General features: G+C 43.5%; 2 pseudogenes across 1 annotated transcript; both read right to left on the bottom strand.

The window, feature by feature from the left end:
- Positions 1–4085: 4085 nt before the first annotated feature.
- LOC147427113 (putative glutathione S-transferase GSTU6) lies at positions 4086–5262 on the bottom strand (annotated as a pseudogene). The gene is made up of 2 exons (XR_015186240.1): positions 4857–5262; positions 4086–4775 (listed from the first exon to the last, which is right to left on the bottom strand). The product of XR_015186240.1 is annotated as a putative glutathione S-transferase GSTU6 (transcript).
- Positions 5263–21136: 15874 nt separating this feature from the next.
- Positions 21137–21774, bottom strand: LOC147427112 (uncharacterized; annotated as a pseudogene).
- Between the last annotated feature and the right edge of the window lie 260 nt (positions 21775–22034).

Below are 22034 nucleotides of genomic sequence, written 5' to 3'. Positions count from 1 at the left end.
GTGGGAATCCATGCCAACTGGGGTGAAGATTTGCATCAGGGGGATTTGTTTGGATAGATGCTCGCAATGTAGAACAGCTAGTGAAGACCTCCCTCACCTGTTCAAGGAATGCTCGGCAATCTGTGGCCTAGCAGGAAAAATTTGCAAATGGGTCCAAAAGACCTGGAAAACAGGATTCTTCAAGAATGATCTCTTCTTGGGAGGGAATATGTTTAAGAGTCATGCTTTGCTCATCACAACACAAATGGTGAGATTTTGTCATGTTTGGAAGGAAAGAAACTGCCATATCTTGAAGAACACCATGAAAGTTGCTAAGTTCACGGGGATAATCCAAGAAAGCAAGGGGACTATCATCGCCATCGGGAAACATATGAACTTCGATGAGTGGAACATGACCATGGAGCCCACAATGATTGACCTAAATGGGTATTCATGTGGGCCCATCCATTGTGGTGGGGTGGCTCCCCTTTTAGCCGATGTATCTATGATCATTTATGGCTCATGACGAGCATGGTAGGAATTTGTAATTATAAGATTATGCTAATATAATCTACTCACCATCGTGAGTTTTGGGAAATAGATTTTTTTCACGATTGTACCTAATAAAATCTATGAATGAAAGACAACCCATATCATACGTATGCTTTTCACTCAATATATTGTAACATAATTGTAAGAACATAAACCAGGCTAGGTTATACAAAAGCTACAAAAGGTTATTTGGAAAGTATTTGCACTAATTATAAAGATGCTATAACTTTGCAATCAACTAAGGCTGGGGTTCTCAAAGTGCTCAATGTGATGGTTGGAACTTGGGAATGTTGAAGGGAAACAAAGATGTACGTGTGTGTGTTTTGGGTGGTGTACTTTTTTTTGTTTGGGGGTGCGAGGGGATGTGTCTAATTAATAAATTCATGGGAGTAGGACTTTAGAGACAAAAGATGTGATTTTGTCAAGCTTTGGAAGCACAACAATAGCAGGGTAGGCCTTGTTGGCTGCAAACCATGCTTCTAAGAAGGGAGCGCTCCTTCTTCGCCTAGGGCAGGCTTAGCTGTGCCAACTCTTTAAAGGCCAACAATCACACTAGTAGCGGCATGGGCATCACATCTACCAGGCCCAACCTTGGGCGCCCGAAGAATGGCCCCTTATTGCCCTTTTCATCAACGCCTCCTCCAATGTGCTCATCACCCCCAGCACATTCTCCTCTGCCGCGTTCTTCTCCTCTTCTGTCCCCTTGCTTTCCTTCACTGTTTCATGCAACACATCAAATACCTAAGATGATTGAGCATAGGTGTTATAGACTAAAAAGAAGAAGAAAAGGAAGAATTGATCTCCTTATCGTTATTTTAAGTATTTGACTATTGTATGGGTTGCTAACTCCTTATAAAAGCCGAATACTTTTAGTTCTGGAATCCCCATGGCAAGGCAACTTTGCATGGGACATCCTTGTATCTTTCTTGTTTTCGCAAGTACAAAATATCCCACATAATGTGACATAATGTGGGAATTGCTTTTAGAAAATAAAAAAGAATAATAAAGATGGATAGGCTACACGAAGCTTAAAAAGGTTATTAAGGCAATGGTCACGCGAGGCTCAGTTATCAATTATTTGGATGGATAATTGAGCCTGCATTGTGGTCGTGCGCGTATTTAACTGTGCTGGTTCAGTTCTACTATGCTTACAAATTTGCTATCATGTCTATTTTGGCATAGTTACATTTGGTGAGACTCAGTTACAAGTTACTCGTAACTGAGCCTCGTGTGACCACTCCATTAGGGAACTCTTTGTAATGACAAATACATGTGCGGTGCAAGAGAGACCCTGTTGTCCTCATGATGTTGGTATCGCTGTCGTGCAGCTCCGCTTCCATGATAGGAAAAAGAGCAAATAAATGCAAGCTAAAATTCTTTGAAGCCTACACATTTACTGGGCAGTGACAAGGCTTGAGAACAGGTCAAGTTTAATGATTAATGTATGCCAGATGCGGCTTTAAAGGTCCAACTAATGCCTTAATGATGATAAAAAGTTCTATTCTTGAAGTGGGTATGGATGTGATATTATGACCTATAATTGCAGTGCTTGAAGTGCTCTATTAGCCTGTCTTTACGGCTCGTTGATTGGAGCTACGGTGAAGAAGTTATGGCAGTTTGAAGTTTAAGTCGATTGCAGATCCATACCGGATTGGGCAACTACAGAAGCTGAGGTTCGGTCGGCTTGGTTGGTGTCTCAGCGGGAGTTTTGTCTATCGTCTAGGTTTTGGAATGCGGGAGCAGTAATAGCTTGATGAGTCTAATGCTCGAGATGCCATTTCATGCAGTGCTTGGCCGGCAGTGGTCGTGATTGGCAATACTTGGCTAACAGGAACAAAACTCTGACACTTTTATCGGATGTGATGGGAAGTCCTTACTTCAATGCAATCACTCATAATTGCATCTAGCAAGCTAATCGCGCTATTCAAGGACATTTACGGGCATGAGAATTCATGGAAATATCACTAGTCAAGGGATATTGGAAATAACGCTGTCATCGGCATGTATACCAAATGTGGTATTCGAAGCAATGGAAGCTTCAGTTGATATGCATGATAAATAAGGTGCGCTTTGAGAGCCGCTTGGAGACTAAGCATTGCCTTGACTGGCATGTGTGCCAAATATGGTGCCTTCATTTTTTTTGTGTGTCGAAAAACTCCTTACTAGGCATGTATGCCTAAATTGGTGCCCTTACAAAGCCAAAGGGAGGCCGGACGCCCAAAGGTTCATCTAATGGCCACCCTAATTTTAGTGGGTGTGTAAGCAAAAGAAGAAAAAGAAGGAGATGGCGGGCAGAAGAGAGCGTAGGCAGCGTGGAGGGAGAAGGAGAGATGCAGAGGCTGTGGTGATGCTCCAATGAGCGCGAGCCAGAGACGAGAAATGACGAGGTCGCCAGGGTGCGTATTTTCGGCACTGGTCCGGGCATATTTCAGCAAGGTCGGATTTGGCGACTGCCACGTCATAAAGGGGGTTTTTATGCCTCCCTAGCAACGACAGCACCGTCGTTGCTAAGGGAGGGGCAAGCTATTAATAGGGGGGGACGCCTTTTGCATGAAGTATTGGAAGCCAACGAGAGAAAAGAAGGGGGAGCCAGGAGAGCTTGAAAACCAAGGAGCTATTGCAAGCAAAACGAGCAAGAGGGGAGAGGAACCAAAGAGATAACAAGGAGATAACGTGGACAAGGCTTCTTTCTTTTTCTCTCTCTCGATAAGGGGAGGCAAAGCAAAGGGTCGGCACAAGAGGCAAGCATCGAAGAAAGATCCCTCTCTCATTCTCCGATCGAGCCATAAAGAAGAAAAGGGGAGTAAGGTGTTACGAATAAGGAGATGACGTACGGAAGCGGTAAGGAGAGTTCTCTTTCTTGCTCTCGGAACTAAGGAAGAAGCCACTTTCTCTCGTTCTCGGATAAGCTTGAGAAGTCGAAGGAGGAGAAGGCAATCTCTCTCTCGTGCATAAGCAAGTGACTCAACCTAAAGAAGCAAGAGGTCAAGAGCAGGAGAACGGAAATCAAGTGAGTGGAAAGCAAATAGAGTAAGAAGTTGCACATCTATTTGACAAAAATCAAAGCTTGATGATCGAGGCAGTGAAGTGAATTGAAGCTTGCAAAATCCGCGAGGTATTTGAATCAGATAAAGTGGCAGAGGAAAATTTCCATCACAGTCATCCGTTAGAGATTGATTAGCATTTTGTTAAGTCTGGTGTCGTTAACGACCCGGTTAATCCTATAAACGGGAGGTTAAACTCCTAGTAAGCTGATGATCCAAGTGACGGTGCTGTTAATAGCCTGCCTTGGTTAAATGACTAAGTTATACTCAAAATAATATTCAATTAATTGATAATTGCGGTGATTGCCAGAGCTGTCAGTGTCTCTTGTTCTCTCTTTTTCACACCTCCCACAGCCAAAGGCCTGACACCTGTCCGGCTCACATAGCGAACACATATCCCCTGACAACACGACCGTGGGATATCTCTCTCCCTCTCACTCTCTGTTCTAAAAGAATCACCTTTTTGAGCCTCAGCTTTTTAAAGGTCCAACTTATTAGACGATTGGGATATTAGGATTAGTTACCGGGGTATATAAAATGGCCCAAATTTGAGCTTGAAATATATGATCAAATCAAACTGACTTTACAATAGAAATTTGAAGTACAAAGTGGGTGATACGGTAGCATTCTTGGCATACGTGGTTGCCATTCTCCATATTCATTTTTCTCTTGGAAGTCATTGGTATGCTTTCAAAAATTGCCTAGGGGCTTGAGTTATGAGTTTTAAGCAATTCAAGCTCAACTGAGCACTTAAAGAAAAATAAAAAAAAATTGCCAAGGGGACACAAAAAATGGGGGGCAGGGCCGGGGCCCGAAGGTCTGGGCTTCTAATTGGCAAATCGCGGGAGGGCACTTTCGCGACAAACTCTATGATTCCGCTAGGCTCTGGAAGCACAGCAACAGCAGGATGCGCCTAATTGGTGGCCGCGAACCATGCTTCCAACCGAGGGAGCTTCTTCGCCCAGGGAAGGCTTAGTTGTGCCAGCTCTTCAAAGGCCAGCAGCCACGCCAGTAGCGGCACCAGCATCACGTCCACCAGCCCCAGCCTTGCGCCCCCAAAGAACGGCCCCTCCCCACCTTGCCCTGCATCAACGCCTCCTCCAACGTGCTCATCACTGCCACCACATTATCCTCGGCCGCCTTCTTCTCCTCTTCCGTCCCCTTGCTTGCCTTCAGTGTTCCGAACAGCGCATCAAATACCTACACATACGTACACAGACATATATCCCGTTTCCCTCCTTCAAAACAATGTCTTCTTCTCTATGTATGAAAAATGCTTACTTTCTTGTCCACGAAATCCGCCCAGAAGTGCGCCGTTGCCCTCCCGTAGGCGTTTGCCGGGAGCAAGTTGCTACCCTTGGCACCGGGCCAGACCTCGTCGACGTACTGCACGATGATGCCGGACTCGCAGACGGCCTTCCCATTGTGTAGCAACACGGGAACCTTCTTGTGGACGGGGTTGGAGCTAAGCAGCAGCTCGCTCTTGTTGCTGAGGTCCTGCGGAACGTTCTCATAGTCTACCCCCTTCACCACCAGCGCCACCTCCACCCTCATCATGTAAGGACTCGCCCACAAGCTCAGAAGCTGCACCTTCTCACCTGCCATCTCTCTGATGCTTGTTATTCTTGTCCTCTCTTGGCGCTTGCTGCTCTCTCTCTCTCTGCCTGCTAATTCTTTCGCGTTGTTTGCTCGCAGTGTTATGCCCTGCTGGGCCTGCTCTTTTAAAGTGCTTGGGTGAGGTATGTCACGCGTGACGATAGCTGGATTTAATTAGACTCCTACGATGAGTGGTCAGAGAAATATAAAGAAAGCCTTGTTGTAGCTTCGTATCCAGCTTGCAATGCGAGCCAATCACTGCTTTGCATTCTCCTCGAGTCCTCAAGGCAGTCACTTTTGATTCTTGACTGCTTTGCATTCTCCTCGAGCCAACCACCCATACAACCTAGTACCTACATATGAGAGGAGGGCCCGGGAAACCTTTTTTGTGGACCGGCTTTGGAACCTTTTCACACGCATATGAGCATGCTAACTCTAAATTTGAGAGGAATAATCACACTACAAATCTCATATTATAACTAAAAATTCCATAATTTGAATCGGCTTGAGAGCCTTCTCACCCAAATTTCAGTCGGCCATTTTTCATTTTGAACAGGCTTGGATAAAGCAAACCTATCTTTTCCCGAGCCCTGATGAGAAATGAGAGTCTAGAGGTATCTTGACTATACTTGAAGGACTTTGCAGAAGGTGAGAATTTCAAAACGCTCTTCTTGTTCGAAAGTATACTAAGGTCACTGAAGGCATTTAGCACCACCGTTAAAAAATGCTATGGATTAGGACACTGCTACCATTTATTGCAAGAACGCAGCAAATTGTGGGTCACTTCGCTACATGCATTTCAAATCATTGAGCAATGGGATACTCTTTCTTATAAAGAAACTCCTCTGTCTCAGGGCACTCTCTCCCACGATTAAGAAGCCAAGTGCTTTTATATGATGTCAAAACCGACAATGCAAAACTGTAGAGCTAGGGAGAGAATGCCTAAAGGACAACAGAGCAAATAGGATCACATTGGGCATTCACTTGTTGAGATGTATAATCTTTAACACCCTCTCGCTAGCCCATAGAGTACATATGTAGGAAGATCAAGTGGACGTAGAGGCTACGATGGACACCCCATAAGTGGCCAACTATCACCTCGGTGGATTTTAAATGTCATCAACTTGCTAGCTTAAAAGGATGCCATCTTGAGTATCTTTTGCCTCATAGAAAGTTGAAATGGACCACCCTACGTCCAAAGATCCCCATTTATGATCTGTGAACACATCACACACAAGATTTCACAAGATAAAGAACTTTGGAAAACACCCTCTTCATAATCCCTCCGAAAAAAATGGATTCTTCGCAACACATCCATAGTGTTTGGTATACGTCATGTTGGTTCCTTGTAGTATGCAATATGCTTTGAACTCTGACACATGGGTTCAAACACCGATGACTTGAACTTTAGCACACGGGTCCAAATCAAGCATTGGGAGCTCCTATTGCCCCTCTTTGCCACTCACTTGCCTCTCTGTGGCTAGCGGCATGTTGCAGCAACCACCATCGTGGTAGAACTTGCCTTGGGAGACTAAGACAACTTCCTCCTCACCGAGAAAAGGGATAAGATAATTGAAATCAAGCTTTTACTTTGAGAATTGTAAGCTTAATGTCCTAGCCACCATCGCACACTCCTTAGGGAACTTTGCAAATGCCAAGGTCCTTGTGTGTACTAGTTAATGCACATGCACTATCCGTAGCTGAGTGTTGATTTCAACTCAACTTTGGTGTTGATAGTGAGCCATATCTTTGCCAAGAGTTGGACCCGCCACCACTAGTTTCCCTTTTGTTGATTTCAAAACGGAAGGCACCAAAACAAAAGTCGATATGAGAACATTTAAGAACCTTGAAAGCATTGTCCAAATTTGCATGCAAACTTGCTAGTGGATCAACAAAAAAGGCAAGCAAGAAGGAGGTTCATGTCTGATCGGGCAAAGCGTCTCAATATTCATTTGGCAAGAGAAATTTCAAGTGTGCTCCTAAATGTAGTTTGTTCAGATGTCGAGCTCTACATCTTGAGCTGGCATCCACTACGGGTCTTGGCCGCTTATGGCATTTACTCATAGGCGCGTTAGGTGACCGACACGGAGGATCTCTGCCAGTGATTCTACAGCTGGACTACACTTATAGTGCCAGCCTAGTATGCTTCTAGCGAGTTCACACTTAGTGACCGCATGTACATATGTGCTACTTTTCAGCTTAGCACTTAGTTATTTTGTACTCTCTTTTCTAAGCGAAGAAGAAGAAGAAGCTTTCCATCTCTGTGTGCTTTGTGCTTGTCTTGTGTAGCTCTCTTGCATCCTCATTCTTTACATGGTATCAGAGCCTGGTGCAGGCAAGAGAGGCTAAGAGAGCAAGAGCATCACAATCTCTTCGTTCGCAATCCACGTACCAGTTTCTGAACATGTCTTCTGTAACATTTAATGGCCTAATAACTTATGTGTAGCGGAAATTAGCATGAACATAGTGGGCATTTCATTAGAATAGATTCCTAATGAGAATTACAAGAGTGCTTGGGTGGAGAGAGCAATAAAAAGCATAACACCTACTTAGATAGCATCGACAATACTTTCAAAAGAGAGAGAAATTAAGCTATTGACAACAGTTGAGGACCGGATTTTCATGGAGCCGGTCCCCCCTCCAAAAGGCTTTGTATTATGGTTTCTCCCATCAAGAGAGACATTGTACAATACAATTCTTTGTGTTCCTTCAAGACTAGCTAGTGCAATGAAGATGGAAACTTCATGCACTAAGCAAAACACTTAACAAACACAACTTGAATTATCCCCGTTCTCAGACCCAAGACCTCACACACCTTCGAAGATGGTGAGAGCTAGCAGGGTATGAGAGTAGATTGAGAGGAAGAAGGAGTATCTTACGAGAAAGATGTACATCTCCTCACATAATCACTCATATGTAGCATAGATTAGCTTAGTAATTAGCTTGGTAGAGGAGATGAGCATGCATTGAAGCTTGGATCTTGGTTGGATTTGCATCCACATGCCAAGAGAGTGTTGATGTAGGCTTCTATCTCACAAGCTTGGAGTAGGTGATGAGTTCTCCATTAAAGCTTGGGAAGAGATAGTCTTCTCCTTCTTCACACATGAGCTTGTGTGAGTGTGTGTGTGATAATGCCTTGCAAAAATCAGCCCCCTCTCTCTCTCTCTTGGGCGAGCCCTCTTGCTAATTGCTCTTGATGAAGCCTCATTGGCCCTCCCCAAGTCAAGCCAATTACAATTAAGCAGCATAAGTGATAGCCTTCTGACATGTGTCCCCCTTTCCCCTTTTGTGAGAGCTTTAGGTAATTAAATAATTAAACTAAAATCTCATTGGACCCCTTTTCCTCCTGGCCAATAGGAATCAGGCAAGCCATGGGGCTCCTGAATGCTCATTGGACCCCTTGGGAGACTGCCCAATAGTCTTCTAGGAGACTTAATTCTCATTGGTTTCTTTTATTAAATGTTTTTAAATTAATTAAACTAGATTTACTCTAGCTTAATTCTCATTGGTCCACTTCAAGGGTCATCCAATAGAAATTGGGCACACCTTGTGGGCATCTGGTCTAGGGAGCTGACATGTGTCCCTCATTCCCTTTGTGTAAAGGGAGCCTGTGTGTGTGTGTGTGGCTTTCTCTCTCATCCCCTACCTTTAGGGCTCGCCCCCTCCTATGTAGGGATGTGCAAAGACTTTTAGGGCACACACAAAGCATCCAATTTTCCCTAGGGTTGACCTTTGGACACAACCTTTGAATTTTGGAACCTTAGCATTTTGGAAGTCTTAATGGGCTGAACCTTAGGGTCTTTTTAGCCCATTGTTGCACATGGCTCTTTTGCAGATGGCCCCCCCTTTGGATCCCTATTTTCCCTCCTTTGCATCCCTACTATGGCCGGTCTGCTAGCTTAACTAATATTCTAGCTTTTTCTCCCCTGGCCTTCCCCACATTAAATGATCAGTTTAATATGAGAAAATCATTTAGGAGAATTAGATATTGATTATTATGAAATTAACTCTCTCTTGAAATCATAGTCGTCCTCGACTATGGTGTAGAGAAGATAAAGCATGTTTATGAGTCCTTTTCTTAGCGGGTAGAGGATCCCTATGTTACCCTACGACATCATTCCACAATGGATGACTAGTCCATTTGGCACTTGAGAGCTTGAGGCTGCCGCAAGCATGTCTGCACATTAGTCCTATCATTCTTCCATAATAGAGTGACAAGCTCTACTTGGTGTTTGGGAGACGTCGTCTCCGCAAACTTGATCTAAGCATGCATACTACTTCATTTTTGTGCACAAATAAAGAAAAAGAGAGTCTTATAAGACAAAAATTTTGTTCATTTTTAACATTTTGTACATTTGCTTACTCTTGGGAAGCATTGTAAGCATTGACAAGGTTTAGGTTATCCTTTAATTGTATGCCTTGTATCCATCTAGCATCTTCAAAAGGATAATTCTTAAACTTAATAAGATATCGTCGGATAGTCTTACCGCCTCTTAGTACCTTGTCTTCATGTCGGAGAATGGACTCGGGCTGTAGCACCTCTTCTTGGTCCTCGATCTCTGGTGGGTCTTCAATAGTTGGTTCTTGAGGTGGCTCTCCTTTGTAAGGCTTTAATAGGCTCACATGAAAATCATTGTGTATGAGCCAATGATTGGGCAACTTGAGTTGATAGGCCATCTCATTGATTGGCCTAAGAATCTGAAAGGGACCATAGTACCTTTTTGCTAGTTTAGCATAGTACTTTTGGTGACCCGTAGGATTCTTGCCCGTTGTGTGCCTTAATCGAGCCTTGGGAAACTTTAACAAGACCCAATCGTTTTCTTTAAAGGCTTGGGCTCTTCTGTGCTTGTCAGCAGCAGACTTTTGCCTTTGCTGTGAGATAGAGATAGCATCCTTAATCTTTTGGAAAGATTCTTGTAGGTCTCGGCTATACTCATCTGCAGCGAAGATCTTCCCATGTACCTTAAGTAGCAAGGGACTTTTTGATCTTCCCTCAATTACCTCGAAAGGTGCTTTTCCTGTGGAAGTATGTATAGTGTTATTGTAAGCATACTCCACTAAGGGTAAGTACTTCTCCCATTGGGATCTTTGATCTACTTCCGTTACATAGGCTTTTAGTAGATCGAGAATGGTTAGGTTAGCTATTTCACTTTGGCCATCAATTTGTGGATGATAGGCCGAAGAGAAGTTTAGCCTTGTTCCTAAATTCTCAAAGAGACCCTTCCAGAAATTACTGGTCATTCTAGGATCTCTATCCGACACTATGGACATGGGCAAGCCATGGTACTTGAAAATTTGTGAAATAAAGAGGGTTGCCATTTGATGGGCTTTGATAGTCTTTTTGACAGGTATAAAATGAGCTTGTTTACTAAACCTGTCTACTATCGTCCATATTCCCGTATTCCCATGGATAGACTTAGGCAATCCAAAGATAAAATCCATGGATATGCTCTCCCATGGTGAATTAGGGATTGGCAAGGGTTGAAGCAATCCAAGTTGCTTCCCTCTATCAAATTTTGTCTTTTGGCATACCACACATTTGGAAACATACTCTTGTATGTTCACTTTCATGGTAGGCCAATAGAAATATGTTTCAATTCCCTTTAAGGTAGGCTGAATCCCTCTATGCCCCGCATAAGGTGGAGCATGAGATTCATACATTACTTTCTCGCGTAGTGAGTTAGTAACGCATAGTCTATTGCCATAGAGAAGATAACCGTCTTGTAAAGTAAATGGTTCTTCTTTCTTCCCTAATGCAAGGGCTGAAATCACATCTCTAAAATCGGGATCAATAGCATACTCATCTATCATTGAAGATAGATCATTGTGAGTTGCTATGGAAACCGCATTCACTCTCGGCCGTCTTGAGAGTGCATCAGCTACTTGATTATGCTTGCCAGCAATGTGAGCAATATGAAAATAAAATTGCGAAAGGAAATTTGCCCACCTCATTTGTTTGTCGGAGAGCTTGGTCTGCGTCATGAAGTACTTAAGACTTTGGTGATCCGTTCGCAGAATGAAAGGAGTCCCCAATAAATAGTGCTTCCATGAGTCTAAGGCATGTAGAACTGCAAGAAGTTCCTTTTTGTATATGCCTAGAGTTTGCTCAACAGGGTCGATCCTTCGACTCTCATAGCCTATGGCGTGCCCTTCTTGGAGCAAAACAGCTCCAAGGCAATCACCACAAGCATCGCATTGGACCTCAAATGGTTTTGAGAGATCCGGTAGTGTAAGCACATGTTGAGAGATAAGCTTTTCGAAAGCATTGTTCTCCTTAGCAGACCATGTATACCTAACGCTTTTCTTTGTTAGGTCATGTAATGGTCCCGCAATTTGTGAGAACTTTTCTATGAAGCGTCTATAGTATGCACACATACCTATGAAGCTTCTTAGTTCATGAAGATTCCTTGATTTAGGCCATCCTTTTATTACCTCTAACTTGGATGGATCCATTTGGATGCCATCTTGAGAGATAATGTGACCTAAATACTGAATCTCTTGCAAGAAAAATTCACTTTTCTTTTGATTAACATAAAGTTTATTCTCTCTTAAAACTTGAAATATTACCTGGAGGTGTTGCTTGTGTTCCTCCAATGAATTAGAGTAGATGATAATATCATCAAAGAACACTCCAATGAAGGTTTGATGAGGCCTGAACAGCTTCTCCATCAAGCGGTTGAATGTGGCTGGTGCATTGGTCAAGCCAAAAAGCATGACAATGTATTCGTAAAGACCAAATGTAGTACGAAATGCAGTCTTTACAATGTCTTGATCAACTATCCTTATTTGATGATAGCCACTTTTTAGGTCAACCCTGCTGAAGTAGGTCGATCCTTGTAGATTATCAAATAGGTCTTCTACCCGTGGAACGGGAAACCTATTCTTGATAGTGATCCTATTTAGTGCTCTATTGTCGACACACATACGATATGTGCCGTCTTTCTTTTGCGCTAATAGCACAGGTGAGCAAAATGGAGATGAGCTTGGCCTAACCATACCCTTCTCAACTAACTCATGCACCTGCCGCATAATCTCCTCTTGTTGAGCTTGAGAAACTCTATAAGGAGGTTTATTAGGCGGTGAACTTCTTGGAAGAAGTTCAATTGCATGGTCATCATTACCTCGTTTAGGAGGTAGCTCACAAGGGATGTCGTCAATAAAAACATCTTGAAACCCCTTGAGAAAATTGGATAACTCTAATTCCTTTTGGTTGCTTTTATTTTCTTTTGCTAAAGCATTAGGTTCATTTTGAGAGTCTTTAACAAAAATCATGTACACGGAAATAGAGCTCTTTATTGACTTGTTGAAAGATGGTGTATGTACAATGGGGATGGTGTTACCCATTTCCTTAGCATCTATATACATGTCTTTTTCCCTGAACTTAAAGAAGATTCTCCTTTCAGGAAATTTAACATCGGCAGCCAGGCGGTCAAACCATGGTGCCCCTAGGATTACATCCTCATGCTTGAGAGGAGAGATAAAGAAGTCCTCTTTGTCCACATAGCCTTGGACATGAAGCCTCAATTTCCCGATTAAGGGAGTGACTGAAGCTTCTTGCCCCTTGAAGGCACTGTCTGCGGGTAGGACATCTCCCATCTCGTAGGATTGTATTCCTAGCTTGGTGGACAACTCTATAGATATAAAATTGTGAGTAGAACCAGGGTCAAAGAGAATAAAAGCATCATGTTCTCTTACCTTTCCCCAAGCATGGCATAGAGGAGATCCTTTGTGGTGAGTTTGGTGAGTCTCCTCCTCTTGGATTTCAACCAAGGAAGCTCTAGGAGGATCTTGGCAGTTGTTCTTTTGGGGACAAGCGCGGTACACATGCCCTTGTTCGCCGCACTTGAAACACCGATTATCCTTACGATAACGCTCAAGCTCTTCAGGAGAGAGTTTATTCTTACCTTTGTAAACTCCCTTCTCTTTAGCTTTGTTGGCGTTGCCCTTAGGAGACTTTTGGACATTTTCCTTCCCCTTAGGCTCATTGGAACCCTTGTTTTCCGGGGGCTTATTATTTCTTTTTGCCCCCGTTTGGAAATTGATTCGAGAGGCGACCATAGTGTGGTGTATTACCGCCGATATGGTACGTGGTCTTTGGGAGTTGACATACTCCGCCATTTCTTCGGTTAAGCCCACACAAAATTGTTGCTTTTGCTCTCCAAAATCCAACTTTTTGAAGACAGTGGCTTTGAGTTGTAGGTCCCAAAACTTGTCTACATATTTGTGGATAGATTCATTGGGAGAGAGCTTTAAGCTTCGCCATTCGGTGAGTACTTTGTCTTTGGCATCGGTGGCCAAAAACTGTTTCATAATGGAAGCTCTTAAAGCTTTCCATGTTCGTGGAGCTTCACCGTTGGCTCGTAGGCTAGACCACCATTGTCTGGCGGACTTTTGAAAGTGCATAGCTACATGGCGTAGCTTAGAGGACTCCGTGAAGCCCTCATCTCCAAACGCCGCATCGAATTGTTGGATAAAGGCCAAGACTTTGTCCGTAGCACCAAAGGTACCATCATAGGTAAGGAAAGAGATACTCTTCCCTCCCTCTTTGAATTTCTTCAACTTGGACGACCTCTTCCATGCGGCATAGGATTTCCTATGGCCTCTTCTTTTTGATGGTTCAAAGGTTGCACCATCACTTTCTTCAAAAGGTGAAGAATTTGAAGAAGGTGGAGAAGAGGGTGACCTCTTTCTCGCCTTTTTCTTGTCTTGATCTTTGTCGTCTTCACCATAGCTTTCATAAGAGGAAGAGGATGGAGAAGAGGGTGTCCTCTTTCTGGCCTTTTTCTTCTCTTGCTTTTTATCATCCCTCTTTGAATTATGGCATGGAGAAGAGTGTGATTGTTTTCTCCGCTTTGGTGGTGATGGAGAGCGTTTAGCCCGCCGTCTTCGTGGAGCCATCTCCGCCAAGGTGGCGGGAGACTCGCTTCTTTCTCGTTCCTTTGGTGGAGGCTCTTGAGTTCTCCTTTGGGAAGGAGATGCATCATCAAGAAGTAAATTCTTGAGCCCTTCATATGGATTCTCTTCTTCTTCCTGAATCGGAGAGAGACCTCTTTTGGTAGTCTCACAAGGAGGCTTCCTAGGTGTTCTCTCGTCATGGTGATGAGCTTGGAGAATCCTGTGAGCACGGAGCTTCCGTTGCACTTCACTTTGGAGAGATGGATTGCCCATGGCTTGTTGAAGCCTAGAAACAAGATAGTTAACAAGCATTGAAGCATCATTAGTAGCTTGCTCATGAGCAAAATCAAAGTTATCAACATTAATTTCACTCTCTTTACTATTGTCAGCCATTCTAACAACTTTTAGGTGTAAAATTTTTAGGTGTACTTTGGCACTTCAAGCCCTAGTTGCTACTCCTCTTTACCCCTTTAGAACAAGCACTCAAGCTACTGTACCTGCGGCTCGAATACCATTAATTGCAAGGAATAGAAGAGAGGGTCTTTCAACACCAAAACAGCACCTGTGGATCAAGCAGTGTTGGTGAGGGATGAGGAGACCTGTGATGCGGCGAGTCTCATATCTCTCTTTGCTGCTGCTGATCATGAATGATCTAGCAGGCTAGGGGATGGGCAAATTATGTCAGGAGTTTTCTGGAGCAAGGTATTGCGCATATGTACATATACATGCATGGTGCATCAAATAAAGAATTGCCCATTTTTCAGAGCCAGGTGGTTATGTGGGGCCCACATGTGTACAGGTAGGACAGGGTGTACATAGTGCATCGATTTTCAATATTACCAGTACCAGTGTGTTTTTTCTACAATAAGGAGGAGTTGGTAGCACGTAAAAATACTCGAGAAAGCTATCCGCGAGCCGACGACATGAGGTAAGCAGGTGCGTCAGATGGCATCGAGTGGCGTCAGGAGGTCGAACGGGGTCAATACTTGCACGCGGAGAAGTATGGACACCACGTGGGTGTTTTTTTGTGATACTTATACAGAAAGGTCATCATGAGGACCACTTTTTGGGGCCACTTCACGTGGTTGCGGGATGCATTATTTGGAAAAACTGAGTGCCAAGTGTGCGGATGATGCAAAAAGGTGACAACTATGCACTGCGAGGTCAGTTTTTGGCCTGTTCGGGGTCCGCTTGAGGTCATCTAAAAGGCCACGGGTGACCAAATAATAAAGCTAAGTGTGGGAACTGAAAAAACTGAGATAAGACCATAAAAAACGTGGAGAAGAGAGGAGGAACAGCCGCAGGTGTGTTTTTGCTCATTTTGGAGCTTGTTTCGGCCATAAACTGCTCATCCGAGGTCGGATTTGAGCATTTTGAAATTGTAGACTGGGGTTTTGGTCCGTTCCGGACGCGATGGCGCTGTCCATTTTGCAAAATTCCTCACTCTTTTCCTGCTATTTTTCTGTGTAAGTTTCTCCTATGAGCGAAGTTTCTGCTCTAGTTTGTGATTGTATCTGGCTTATTTTACCCATATTGTGTGAGCTATTTGCCCCATTGGTGTTGTCCCAAGCTCAATTGTATGTAAACATCAGAAATTATCCTCTTTTGAGCTGAGTTTGTTGGGTGTGCGTGTGTGTGTGTGTCTGTGTGGAGTGGGCAAGTGGATAGTCTCTCTCCTCTCACTCCAGAGGTGTGTTCCCTGTCTCGGCCAGGTGTGTTGTCTAAGCCGAGTGGTGTCCCATAGTGTGTGTGTGTGTGTGTGTGTGTGTGTGTGTGTGTGTGTGTGTGTGTGTGTGTGTGTGTGTGAGTGTGTGTGTGTGTGTGTGTATCTTCCCAAGAGTGTGTGTCGGGTCGTTATAGAGGCGCTGTGTGTGTTTTCATCCCGCTCACATCGCTAATTTGTGCATTTGGATCTTTCAATATCCCAATATCAACACAACCCAGTACTAATTGCCTACTACCATCAGCAAGGGGAATGCTTGCTCACAGTCCCTCTGTCATGGACTGTAATACATCATTATTTCTTTCATTTAGCTCTGTGGTAACTTGCCCATAAGTTATCCTCTGGGCCTCTTCATCAGCTGCAACAGACTGTATACTCTTTAACTTCTCTGCTTCAGAGAGCCGTCTTTCTTCTTGCTCAGCTCTGGCTCTTGTCTTCACCTCATGAGTAACGTCATGAATCTTAATCCCTTGAGCTCGCCGGCCTGGTGGTATAAGCAGTATATCTTTCATTTTGGGATCATTAAACTCATTAGGGATAAGGAGCTTATCATATCTCCAGCGCACTCTCTTAACAGTCTCACTGTCCTTGTCCAGTATTGTCAAACGGTGAGCGTGAGCAGCAACAATCGTAATATCATTAAAATACTCCAAAAGAAAATCTTCTGTTGCTTCTTGAAGACACAGCAGGGCAACTGCCTTCCACCTCATTGTACCAGCACATGCTTCCTCACAGATTTGTCTCACTGCTCTTTGAAAAGGAAGTTTAGGGACACACAGCTCAATACATTTGTGAGCTTTCCTAATCTCCCTAAATAAACCCATGTTTCTTTGAATATTCTTCATTCTTGGGCCCTTCAATATCTTCATTGGTTTACCTGAAGTTTTCTTCTTACTAGCAGACCTTCCACATGCTTTCTTTGCAAGCCCTAGTCCTTTCCCTGCCTTCCTTGCTATTGCCTTGGTTCTTGCCATAACACTGAAAGAGAAAAAAGCAGAGATTCTCTCTCTCTCTCTCTCTCTCTCTCTCTCTCCCCCTTTTTTTGGGATCACGACGCGCGGGCTCAGATTTGACATGGGCTAATAGCCTACTGCGTGTCGTGATCCACAAGCGGGATTCTCTCTCTCCTTATCTCTCTCTCTCTCTCTCACTCTCATTCTCTCTCTCTCTCTCTCCTTCTGTCTCTCTCTCTCTCACTCTTTCTCTCTGCCCCTCTCTCCCTATCTCCTTATCAATCTCTCTCCCTCTCTCTCTCTCTCTCTCTCTCTCTCTCTCTCTCTCTCTCTCTCTCTCTCTCTCTCTCTCTCTCTCTCTCTCTCTCTCTCTCTGTATGGATCATGGTGCACGTACAAAAATGCAAGCAAAGAGAACACTCTACAACCGCGCTGTGATCCACTTTATGAAATCCCTCTCCTTGTCTTTCTCTATCTCTGCCTCTTCTTCATTCAAACCAAGCAAAATTTCAAAAGTACTATTTCTAACACTCTCTCCATCCAGCTCTCTCTGTCTTTAGCTTCCAAATCTAACAGACTATCAGCAAATATAGCTCTCTATCTTTCTCTCTATTTTTATCTCTTTTTGGCTCTTAATCTACAAAAATCACCATGGAAATACCTTTCTATGAGGAATTCAAATGGACGGAAACGCATGTAGGAGCCTTGCGACTTGGTTGCAGACGATATCTCGGATGTATGTGTCCTCTCCGTCTCTTTCTATCGCTCGTAGAGGTTGACTTCTGAGTTAGCTATCTCCTTCTCTTTCTCGCAGAGGTCGTCTATGTAGGCTTTTTCTCTCTCTCCCTCTCTCTCTTTGTATTTCACTATATATCTCTCTCTCTCTCACTCTCTCACCGCAATCATCAATTAATTGCATAATACTTCGAGTACAACTTAATCCTTAGCCAAGGCAGGCTTTTAACAACACTGTCACTTGGATCATCTGCTAACTAAGAGTTTAAGCTCCCGTTTATAGGATTAACCGGGCCGTTAACGACACCGGACTTACCAGAATATTAAATCAATCTCTAGCTGATGACGGTGATGGAAACTCCCTCATGTCGCTTTATCTGCCTCTTTTACTCTCAAGATTCTACAAACCTCATGTAAGTTCAGTCTGTCGATCATCATGCTTCAATTATTACAAATTGTACTACAATTTCCTGCTCTTTGAGCTTTGGACTCGCTAAATTGCCATTCTCTAGTTGTAACTTCCTCCTGCTCTTCAATTGCTATCCGATGCTTTAACCCTTGTTTTGCCTTCCTCGTGCTTTCCTCTTCCTTCTTACCTTGCTTTTCTCTTGTTCAAGCGAGAGAGAGAGAGAGAGAGAGAGAGAGAGAGAGAGAGAGAGAGAGAGAGAGAGAGAGAGAGAGAGAGAGAGAGAGAGAGAGAGAGAGAGAGAGAGAGAGAGAGAGAGAGAGAGAGAGAGAGAGAGAGAGAAAGAGCTTTGACTGCTTACCGAGCTCCAAGATTTCCAAAGAGAGAGAGAGTATCTTCGTTCTTCCTTAGAACTCCCTTATCCGTCAAGACACTCTACACCACCACTCCTCCTTACTTTGCTAGGCCAAGGACGAGCCGAGAGAGAGAGAGAGAGAGAGAGAGAGAGAGAGAGAGAGAGAGAGAGAGAGAGAGAGAGAGAGAGAGAGAGAGAGAGAGAGAGAGAGAGAGAGAGAGGTTTCCCTTGTTTGTTACCCTTCTCCTTAGATGCTTGCTGAGAAATAGCGAGAGAGAGAGAGAGAGAGCTTTGTTTTTGCTCCTTACCGAGGATGAGAGAGAGCGAGAGGGAGCCTGTCGGAGCTTTCCTTCCCTTTTCTTCAGCGTGCTCCCCGCTTCCCATCGTTACCCTATATTTTACCTCTTCTTCCTTGCATCTCCTCGTCAAACCTTTCATGCACTAAAATACCCCTTATTATTAGCCCTCCCTAAGCAACGGCAGCACCGTCGTTGCTAGGGGCATAAAAAACCTCTCGTGATGATGTGGAAATCGACTATACGGACCACCACGAAATTGCCCAAGCATGGTATCGAATGGCACACGCTGGCATTCCAAGCAATTCTCATTTCATGCTCGCTTGCTTTTGAGCCCCGTGCAAGCGGCTGCGTGTCTTTTCGTTCCTACGCAGCTGCCGCTCGTCGGCGCTGCTGCCTTTCATGCCATGCTCCACCCTTTTTCCTTGGTTCACACCATAATTTCCCCCCACTTTTTACAATGGGCAGCCATTCAACTCGCTTGGGCAGGCGGCCATGCCCTTGGCCTTTAGGCAGCCGGTCCCTAAACTTCAATAAGTCACCACATTTGATATACATGTCGGCCATGCAATGTTTTGCAACAAGTAAAAGGCATCATGTTTGGTACACATGTCGGCCAAGGCAATGCCAAGCACAACATTTTTCTTTAGCAAGCCTTGACTAATAATATCTTCGAGAATCTTATTGCCCATAACAACATCCCAAATAATGCCAAAATTACCCAGCTCAGCAGTGCCGACAATTGTCATCGATCTCAAACCCTATTATCTAATCAAGCCAGACTCTGTCTCACGAGCCGTAAATCCTTGTAGACCTCTCGAGCTGCATAAAATTCATACAAATCCTGCTGGGGCAATAAAATTCCCAGATGGCACTTCGATCAAGCGAACCAGACTGGTACGAAGCCGGCCCTTGGTGAATCTTTAACGGCGACTAATATCTTGGCAAACGGAACTCCAATCGTTGATCTGAAAAGACCGACACACTCCACAAAGTGAGCACTTCAGGCCCGTGCATTCTTTTCATTTTTGTCCCCTCAGTTGCAATTGCCCAATCCGGTACGGATCTACAATCGATTAAACTTAGAACTGCCATATCTTGTTCACCGTAGCTCCAATCGCGATGAGCTGTTAGGACGGGCTGGTAGAGCACTTCAAGCACTGCAGTTCTAGATCATAATCTCCCATCTATGCTCACTTCAAGCATACTCATTTTTGGCATCATTAAGGAATTTGTTGGCCCTTTTAAGTCGCATTTGGCATACATTAATCATTAAACTTGGCCTGTTAACAAGCCCTGATCACTGCTCAATAAATGTGTAGGCTTCAAAGAAGCTTAACTTGCATTTCTCGGCTCTTTTCTCTTCATGGCAGTGGAGCTGCATGACATCCACCCCCTCTGAAGCTGCACAGCCTTCGGTCTATGCCAACTGCACTTCTATAGGTACCTTAATCTCTTTGCCATCATTAGACTCACATAACTGGTAAACATATGAAAAAGAATATAAAGGCTTATACCCTATCATCAATATTCTAGCTTAATCATTAGGTAGCTACCCATCGAAAATCTTCGAATTGTATCTGCCATATCTCTAAAGCACTCAAATATGGAAACCTATTTAGTGAACCCCGCCAGACTCATGTGCTCCAGTTAATGATGCGCACGGCTTTACCATTACGCTCGCTTTATGGAACCCTATCAAGCTCAAGTATGCCTTACTCTGTCTGCACACAAAATAGCCGACAAGTCCTTTACTTCAAGTTTTAGTAACAAAACCAACTCAAAAGATGTGAAGATACTTCATCAATTGTCCAAAAAAGTCAAACAAAATCCAGCCATTTTATCTTATTGCACGCATAACCAAAAACTCTTATGACTCAGCATACTCTAGAAACCAAAACCTTGTACCATACAACCTGCTACAACAGATAACTCGTACTCTTCAAATCTGCAACTAGCACTTTCATAGCCCTCGAGATCAAACAGGAAACAAATCATTTGCCCTAATGTGAGTATTCCTTTAAAAAAATGTCAACATCCTCCAGGATCAAAAGGCATATAAAGTAACTGACAACAATCATAGCTAGCATGATAGCCTCCTGGGTCATAAGGTAGTAGAAGATCGAATTTCAAGTATATTGCATCTCCACAAACTTTCTCATAGCATAGCAACAAAAAGTCCCGAATTCCCATCATAGCCGAACCCAAATTCAAAATGAATTCAATCACTATGGTTTCCAAAATATCAATCTGCATTTGTGAGTCATTGAATGCCATCACTTCATTTGATACCACAAACATTGCATGGCTGCCTTCTCTAGTAGGCACAAACTCCTCTAGAGCCTCATCCAAAAGAAACATAAGCTCTTTATCATATGTTGCAGGATGTTCTTCACTACTCTTGTCACAGGGAACTCAAAATTCCTCTAGCGCATCATCAAGCAGATCCATAAGCTCCATATCTTCCTCCTTGGAAGAACCACCTAGTTTGTGAGTATTATCAGAGGAAACCTCCTCGCTTGTTTCGTACATAGGCACGAATTGTTCTGGAAACTTCAAACTCCCATTCAAATATCTTTCCACTTCAATATCACAAGTCTCATCATGCACTACAAATAGCATCAATTTCTTTTTCCATAGCATCATCATAGCAAACCTTGTAACATGTAGCAATCATAGACTGATCATCATCACGCACCCCCTCTAAATATGCATCTCCATAATTATAATCATAATCTTTGTCTGGGTTTACATCAAATTCATATGGATCAGCGTCAAATACATCTGCATGATCACCAGTGTCCTAAAATGTATCCATAGACATAAAACCCTCTTGCATAGCATTAGCCAAAATAGTTGCTTTTGCATGTAATGTTGCATAAGCATTCTCTTCATGGTCTACACCCAAAGAGCACTCCAAATGGGCATCTACATCACATATTGACTCTAACAAACATGTTGCTTGATCACTGTTAGTGGCTATGCTTGCATGCATAGCATGCACTAGCTCTGAGAAACCTGTTTTCTCATATATGTCACTTTGAAAGGATATGACTACATCCACAAAGTCACATTTCTTTGAAATACAGAAGTCAATCCCAATCGAGAATAAATTGTATCCACTATGAAATCATCATCTGCATGCAACAATGATTTGTCTTCCAGAAGACATGCATCGATAACAGCTTCTTGCTTAGCTCGGATAGAACTCTGACCACCTACATGATATGCTTTTTGCATTAAAACAGATGGCTCCTCATCTTGTGTGCTTTCAATCTGCTGAAGATCTAGGTCATCACTTAATACGAACCCCTGTATGATTGCTTCTGCAAAATCATCCCAATTGTCTGCATGAGTTCTTGCAAGAACTTGAATTTGATCCTTAATATGATCCTTAATATGGTCACACAAGCTGTTCAAATTCTGCAATCATCTGGACGTCTCACACTTTTTGATGATTCATTTGCTACTTGTAACACTCTAGGTAACCTTTTGGATCA

Source organism: Adiantum capillus-veneris, chromosome 24, assembly GCF_014529385.1.
Source record: "Adiantum capillus-veneris isolate H3 chromosome 24, ASM1452938v2, whole genome shotgun sequence".
Lineage (NCBI taxonomy): Eukaryota > Viridiplantae > Streptophyta > Polypodiopsida > Polypodiales > Pteridaceae > Adiantum > Adiantum capillus-veneris.
This window is presented reverse-complemented; position numbering and strand designations above follow the sequence as displayed.